The sequence below is a fragment of the Ylistrum balloti genome, unplaced genomic scaffold, assembly GCF_031769215.1.
Source record: "Ylistrum balloti isolate Yb309-2 unplaced genomic scaffold, AGI_CSIRO_Ybal_v1 Utg370282, whole genome shotgun sequence".
In the NCBI taxonomy this organism is placed as follows: Eukaryota; Metazoa; Mollusca; class Bivalvia; order Pectinida; family Pectinidae; genus Ylistrum; species Ylistrum balloti.
In genome coordinates, this window is record NW_026782216.1 from 694,281 (window position 1) to 703,474 (window position 9,194).

The window sequence follows — 9,194 nt, forward strand, 5'->3', positions numbered from 1 at the left end:
TGTGATGCCATGGCGGAATTTTCTTTAAGTCCGGATACCACATCGAAGATCTGGTATATGTACCACTGGAATACCGATATATTGCCATGAGAATATTTAGGCGTGTGTATTTTAATCCCGATATATAGCCAGCTCTTTGTCAATTTGAAGCTTGCCTTTGCTACTGATTAAGCATGTCTTGCATCCATTAAGTAATAAATAACCCGAGAAGTCATGATCAGTTATCAAATATCAGAAGTCAATATTTGCTTTGTACTACGTAATCATCAGTTACATATCATCCCTAGTCGTAATGTACAAACATTGCGATACTGTAAAACTCAGTTGTCAAATACCACTCTTCAAAAGAGGTACTCACCAATAACCAAATAATTGTAAAATATCACACTTTAAATGAGGTACTGACAATCAAAATATTAGTTGTCAATCAGCACACATCCAAACAGATTCTGAACTATATCAGATTAACTGTCAATAATCACACAACCAAACAGATTCTGAACTATATCAGATTAACTGTCAATAATCACACAACCAAACAGATTCTGAACTATATCAGATTAACTGTCAATAATCACACAACCAAACAGATTCTGAACTATATCAGATTAACTGTCAATAATCACACAACCAAACAGATTCTGAACTATATATGTTTAATTGTCAATAATCACACAACCAAACAGATTCTGTCAATAATCACACAACTATATCAGATTAACTGTCAATAATCACACAACCAAACAGATTCTGAACTATATCAGATTAACTGTCAATAATCACACAACCAAACAGATTCTGAACTATATATGTTTAATTGTCAATAATCACACAACCAAACAGATTCTGAACTATATCAGATTAACTGTCAATAATCACACAACCAAACAGATTCTGAACTATATCAGATTAACTGTCAATAATCACACAACCAAACAGATTCTGAACTATATCAGATTAACTGTCAATAATCACACAACCAAACAGATTCTGAACTATATATGTTTAATTGTCAATAATCACACAACCAAACAGATTCTGAACTATATATGTTTAATTGTCAATAATCACACAACCAAACAGATTCTGAACTATATATGTTTAATTGTCAATAATCACACAACCAAACAGATTCTGAACTATATATGTTTAATTGTCAATAATCACACAACCAAACAGATTCTGAACTATATATGTTTAATTGTCAATAATCACACAACCAAACAGATTCTGAACTATATAATTTGTCAATAATCACACAACCAAACAGATTCTGAACTATATCAGATTAACTGTCAATAATCACACAACCAAACAGATTCTGAACTATATATAACTGTCAATAATCACACAACCAAACAGAACTATATCAGATTAACTGTCAATAATCACACAACCAAACAGATTCTGAACTATATCAGATTAACTGTCAATAATCACACAACCAAACAGATTCTGAACTATATATGTTTAACTGTCAATAATCACACAACCAAACAGATTCTGAACTATATCAGATTAACTGTCAATAATCACACAACCAAACAGATTCTGAACTATATCAGATTAACTGTCAATAATCACACAACCAAACAGATTCTGAACTATATATGTTTAATTGTCAATAATCACACAACCAAACAGATTCTGAACTATATATGTTTAATTGTCAATAATCACACAACCAAACAGATTCTGAACTATATATGTTTAATTGTCAATAATCACACAACCAAACAGATTCTGAACTATATCAGATTAACTGTCAATAATCACACAACCAAACAGATTCTGAACTATATCAGATTAACTGTCAATAATCACACAACCAAACAGATTCTGAACTATATATGTTTAATTGTCAATAATCACACAACCAAACAGATTCTGAACTATATATGTTTAATTGTTAAATCATACTTCCAAAGTCGTATTAACACATATGATATAGTTGTCAAATATCAAACGTCTAAAGCGATATCGACATAAATATCCTTAACAAATAAAATTTATTTCATGAAATAAATACATTTGTGTTAGATGGTTACTTTATATATTCATGTATATTTATATGTATAATTGTCATAATCCTATAGATGTTCTTCACATTATAATGTTATGTAAGTTGGCTCTTGCATGATTTTGTTATTTGGAATAAGATCTTGAACTCTGACCACCTGGTGACCATCTGTTACCCTATGTAGTTTGTATCTCTTGTTATTTGGATGTTATGTATGCGAGGCGGTCAGGGCCTGGATTGACCAATCAGCGAGGCGCGCACCTCTTCGTGATTTTGACCGCGTCATATCTTCATCACTCCTCATAATTTTTCTGCTGCTGTGATTACGTTTAATATCTTTCGAAGTCTCACCCATATCATACTCCCACATTTTGTCTTGAGCCAGCTTATATATCCATGTTTTTTTGGTTTTTTTTTTTTAATTCAAACTTATGTTTGTATGCCGATAATTTGTACCCCATCTTTTTGTTGTCCATATAGACTGAAGTTAATGTCATTCAGATCTATATATTATATAACAACAGTGATTGATATTATGGTTGTATTGGAAATGTTCCTGTCATTTAATAAATGACCATTTGACAACATTTCTTTTCACTGTTGTTGTTTTTTTGTTTATAAGACATGTACAACAAATAACAAGCTGCAGTCTCTGAGCTGGGCTACCGTGCTAACACAAATAGAAATTATGTTATCAAGATTGAAACCGGCGGCAGCTATGTCAGGTTTCAGTGTGATATCTTAAATGAGGGATCAAAGGATTCAGTTGAAACCGTTATGTTTCGGTGATTTCGTGTGATGTAAAAGACATGTGGTGGCCATATCTGTCATGCCCCATTGGCTAAACCCACAGCATTAGCACGCCGCCGCATAGAGCCGATATATAGTTGAATGTTGTGAGCCGAAATGGCGTTCCAGTCCTCTTCTAATACCTGCGCCAGTTCCTGTATGTTTGGGGACGGATTTGGCCGACACCGTACCCGTCTTCTAAGATCATTCCAGATATTCCACTATTAGGTTCAGATCGGGGAATTTTGTTGACCAATGCAAAACTTGGATAATTTCGCCTCGATTCCGAATACAAATTGACATTAACAATGATTAGTAATTTACAACGGATATGTCAAATGCGATAATCACACTATCCCACCAAATCTGTTACGATGGGCTGAACAGCAGTCGGCGAAGTGTTCCGTCTGACGTCGCCATACTCGCCCCCACCTCCAAAAGAGTGTTCCGCAGCCGTAAGAGCCCTCGTCGGTGTCGACGAGCCTAGTTTAGAGTATTCAAGAGGGTCGGTTGCTCCTGTGAGGGTCGGATATTGAAGAGGTTGCACAATAACCGTCTTGCAAACACGCGTTGTGTTGTGCCGACTTGGGGCATACCAATAGCCATATCCTTCTTTCTTTTCGACAGCCGCGACATTGAGTTATTCTGTACAATTTTAAATCAGTTGATGATTTTCAAGTGATAAAGGTTTGAAGATAATCCAACAACGTTCTACGAAATTCAACTGAACAGATTTCGAGTAAAGTAAGGAATTTGTCTTGTTCCACTGTAAAATATTTGCAACTAATCCAAAGATTCATATAAAACACATTAGTATCTAAAAAAAATCTATATAATCAAGCAGCGTTTGGTGTAAAGCAGAGCAACTTGATAACCTGTTTTATTTGTTAAGTAAGCCTTTGCCGTATTTTGATAATCTGTTTTCAACAATTAACATTCAATACGTTCCTGAGAGAAACATACTTTTAATGCATTTGTGACATAAATGATGATCAAATAGCTGGCGTCCATTACAGTGCTGTAAAACATGTGTCAAATTTCAGGCATCCATAGCAACACTGAATTTGTGAAATATCAAATATGCAACTTTTATTTCTTTTTCAGTTACAAGGAAATATATGGGATGTTGTTAATGGTTTTTAATTCAAAGAACTATTTCTCTACAACTCTACATGTATATGAAAATGACACACCATAGATATGTACGTGGGCACATGTTAACTGCAACCAAACCTACAGTATCAATTATTGCCAAGCCTGAAGATGTCTCTATGGGATGCTTTACTGTCGCTTTTAGTTAGAAGCATGGGGTAGCCTAAAATGAATAGGAAAACATCCATAACAGAAACATTGTATCAAAATTCTCTGAACAAACAACAACAGTTACGTTACATTTCTAGCTTGTTGACCACTTAAGCACGATCTTTGACAAAAGGTAGAATGTGTGCCAATAATTATTAATCTCTGGTGGCTAAACATCGGCTTGTGCGCAATGAGGTTTTCTCGTTAAATACTCGAACGTGTTTAATTAGGAATATTGTGTTTGAATAATCGTGGCATCACTATGAGAAAAAGCCATTGAAAATGAAATCAATTTAAAATTAATATTTCTCATGTGTATTGTTTCGCCTACTATACCAGGTTCATTGTTGTGATAAAAGAAATTTGGCCGTGCTGTGTCTTCAGAGATCTCAAACTGAGTCGAGACATGCCACCTTTTTCGAGTCAATGGCCATTGCCACCAACCGACTTTGATTAAACATGATAACACAACATTATCAATGTGAACAAATAATCAATATTAGGATGAACATAAGGGCAACACAGAGATACCATATTAACTCTTTATTTCAAAAGAGTGATGGAAACTGGAACATTTGAAGAATAATAGGATTTCCAATAAGGATAATGTAGAAAGTAGCTGTGCTTAAGTATCCTTCTTTCGCAAAAAGTCCATTCTGATGTTTTCAAATGAAATTAACACACGGAGATGTATCGACATAAGTAAAATTAGCAAACAACGTGTGTGATAATGGATTTTTTGTTTAATGCATATTGAAATGAAAAGATTGATGAAATTGTGTCTTGAATATTAGAAAAATACCGACATACGTTAAAAGGACCTTAATCTAAAAATAAATTCGTTGAAATTATCATAATGAAATATATAAACAAGAGAGATATTTACACGGACATATCTTAAAAGGTACAAGGAGAATAGCATCAGGTGTTTCGGAATGGTAAGCGTCTTCTGTTTAATCGGCGACACCCACCACATAAAACTTGATTAATTTAAAAAGGTTTTATCACAATCTCAACGAGAACTAAGTAAACAACAACGGAATCAACCGACATACCAACGAGATTCAAACACTTTCAACTTCATTTTACAGAAAGAAATATAACATGCCTAGGTTGGACTGTTCTGACGACCGCACAACTTTCCCGTAATCTTCATCAGCCTGCATCTTTTGAATTCCTGCGCTGTGTGGGTTGTAAGAAATACGAAAATATTTGTCTACTAAGGGACACCTACATTTGAATGAAATCTGAAAACAATATTAATGGAAAAAACAGAAATTAAAAACAAGAGAGATTTGAATTGTTAACAAATAGGAAGTGACATTTACCATAAGGGTGAGAGATGACATCTATACAGAGGATTCATAGTGATAATTTCCCTTAAATGGCGTTACATCAAAAAGACAAGAAGTCTATCAGCGATACAAAAACTACGTATAGACATTCTAACTAACACCTACCTATACCGATCTAACTGCATATCCATATCACACAGAGGAATGGAATATTTCTCAATGAAAGTATTTGTCACGTGCCATTTAAATCGGAATTTCTAAAGGTAAGTTTCGAATATCGCGCTATAAACTTATTAAGTCACTGTTTTGGTAAGTAACGCATGCGCGACCCAGAGAAGATGCGGGTGGTTTGACGGACTCATGTGGGCCGTATTAATCCATTTTCAGAGCGTAAAACACAGATTACGATAAGTTATCTCAAATTCTAAGTTAATACTATAATTTGTAAATGTGATGTATACATATTTATCACAAATATGGGTGGTTATAGGGCGTACATGAGGTGTTTTATCTAATGCCGGGTATCGCTAATGTTCAGGTGTAGCCAGTACTATGTAAACAAACTCACCTGTTTGGGAAGTAATGCACGTGCAAGTAGTGTGTTAATGTGTATATAGGCGCCCCTCGAATACTCTAGTTGTGAATATTTCTATAGAATAATGATATGTTCTGAAATATAGTTATTACCAGTTAGTATTTATTAGTAGTTATATAATGTGGGTATAGAAGTGATTGACTATGATTATTTATCTAAGTACGTAAACGTACATGATATTTGATATAAAAAATATCCTTAACATAAGATATATTTTGTTTTGTAAATATTCATTAACGATAGATGTAAGGTTATAGTTATTATATATTGTAGCTTAATGGGCTGAAGACCAACAAGCAACGCTGACCGCCTGGCACAGGGCCTAAAGCTGAAGGTCTGATGAAGGTGATGGCGACAGTCTCTGAGGATTCCGTTGCGAGGAAGCCATATACTTACCTGGTACAGTAATGGTGATTAATACCTACACTGGAATTACAAAGTCATTTGACTGGTTGTTGTCAAAGTACATTAGTCTGGATGTGAACTATTCATAGTTCTGAGTTTTTTGGTGAAGATCTGCGAGATCATAGTATTTGGTGCCATAAGTTACTTTCCTGCCTGGATCGACGGGAGTATTGTTTCGGAACGGTACGTGTGCCAGCTTACGGAGAATAAGGAGGACACTGAATGTTATAGCCCTTGCTACAAAGACTGTAGATTGATTTTTGTAGAGTATTGTTTGAAGGTACAGGAAATACGAAATTTATTGTAGATAAGTAGATCTTTTCAGGGTATGAATTGTGGAGGCGGATGTAATTTGAGAGAGAGAGAGAGAGAGAGAGAGAGAGAGAGAGAGAGAGAGAGAGAGAGAGAGAGAGAGAGAGAGAGAGAGAGAGAGAGAGAGAGAGAGAGAGAGAGAGAGAGAGAGAGCATTGCTTATGTAAAATAATGTGAATAAATTGTATATATTGTAAGTAGTTGTTATGTTCTGTATTGAAGAGTCTTTACAACGCCGATCGGTTCTCGTTACAGTATTATTGCGACTTAGGACCTTACTTTCATTTTTTTTTAATTAAATAAAATTGACAACCAACTGACAAGTCTGATTAAGAATACCAGATACTTTGTAGACATTTGATAAAAAAATCGATTCATGCAATTTTGAGTACATCTTTTATCAAGGGATTTTTTCAATTTTTTACATCGTTTATTCTATTAAATCAAACAAATATCTTTTGACAAAGCGTTTGCAATTCTTGTTTATTTTCTGTTTTAATCTACGATTGTTAATATGTTTTTTAAAATATCATTTAAAGCTAACACCCCCACAGAGTACAATAAGTGCAAACAAATGATATTGATTTTAACAAAATAGCGTTTGTTGTGCGAATAACAAGTAATTATGCATGAGTGGAAATGTCCGCAGAATGACCTTTTGATCGGTCGCACATGCTCTGCAGATGACCAAGTATCAATTTACATGTGTTTGAAAGACATAACTCTAATGAAGAAAAGCCATTAACACCCATTATTATGCTTTAATTGGAGGAGATTAAAGCAACTGATGCAAATATCATGTTCATATCTTCTAATCAGTGATCTTATCACATTATTGCACAATTAGATGTTGTAAAAACGATTCTGGTGCTGATAGGGTAAGTTAATCAGTTTCAAATGATATGGAGTTGCATACAACCCCAGACCCCTAACGTATGTTTGAGACGTTTTTTTGTATTTCCATGTTTACAGAGTTGGATGAATATATCATTATTTTTTGTAGTGCAAGTGGCAAGAAGAGAAGGCATGTAGCTTCCCAGAATATTAATGAGAGACTAAATTAAGTTTCGTCTTCTATGAAAAGGTACCGAAAAAAAAACGGAAAATAAATTGAGTATCTCCTAGATGTCAGCTGTTTCATTGTCAGTTTGCTATCCCTCCCAATATTGTCATCAGACTGTTTCCTTTATTGTCAGTTGGCTATCCCGTCCCTATATAGTTAGTTTGCATTCACCTTTATATATTGTCATTTGGCTTTCCCCTCCTTACATTGACAGTTGTCTGTTTCTTTCATTGTCAGTAAGCTATTTATTCCTTTATTGTCGATTAGCTGTTTCTTTCGTTGTCAGTAAGCTATATCTTCCTATATTGTCGATTAGCTGTTTCTTTCGTTGTCAGTAAGCTATATCTTCCTATATTGTCGATTAGCTGTTTCTTTCGTTGTCAGTAAGCTATATCTTCCTATATTGTCGATTAGCTGTTTCTTTCGTTGTCAGTAAGCGATATCTTCCTATATTGTCGATTAACTGTTTCTTTCGTTCGTTGACGGTTTCTTCCGTTGTTTGCTTGCTATCTCCTACGTTGTCAGTTGACACTTTTTTACATTTTCATTTCATTTTCTCCTATAGTTTCAGTATAGTATTTCAGATGAATATTTCCTACGTTGTCAGATGGCGATTTCCTATAATGTTGCTTGGCTAACTCATCCATCATCATTTGGCCATTGTCTGCAATGTCGAATGACTACCTCCTGCAATTTCTGTTGGCTAACTCCTATATTGCCAACTGACTAACTCCTATATCGTCCATTGGTTAACTCCTACTTTGTCAAATGGATTTCTGTTACATTTTCAGTTGGATATCTTCTTCACTCCCACTTTGTCAGTTAACTTACCCCTTCATTGTCATTTGGCTGATTCCTACAGTGTCGGTTACATTTTCAGTTGTCATATATCTACTACATTGTCAACTTGCTATCAACTATATTATCATTTGGTATCTTCGAAATTTTGAGATGGCGATTTCCTACAATGTCACTTGACTATGCCCTTTTACATCGTCATTTTATTTTCTCTTACATTTTCATTTGGATATCTTTGTAAGTGTCATTGTTAGTAAATATTTCCTGCATTGTGAGTTAGCTAACACCTACATGTTCAGCTGTCTATCCCTACATTGTCAGCTGGCTATCCCCTAAATTGTCGGCTTGCTATCCCCCTACATTGTCAGTTGGCTATCCCCTACATTGTCAGCTGGCTATACCCTACATTGTCAATTGACTATCGCCTACATTGTCAGTTCGCTATACCCTACATTGTCAGTTGGCTACCCCTACATTGTCGGCTGGCTATTCCCTACATTGTCAGCTGGCTATCCCCTACATTGTCAGTTGGCTATCTCCTACATTGTCAGCTGGCTATCCCCTACATGGTCAGTTGGCTATCCCCTACATGGTCAGTTGGCTATCTCCTACATT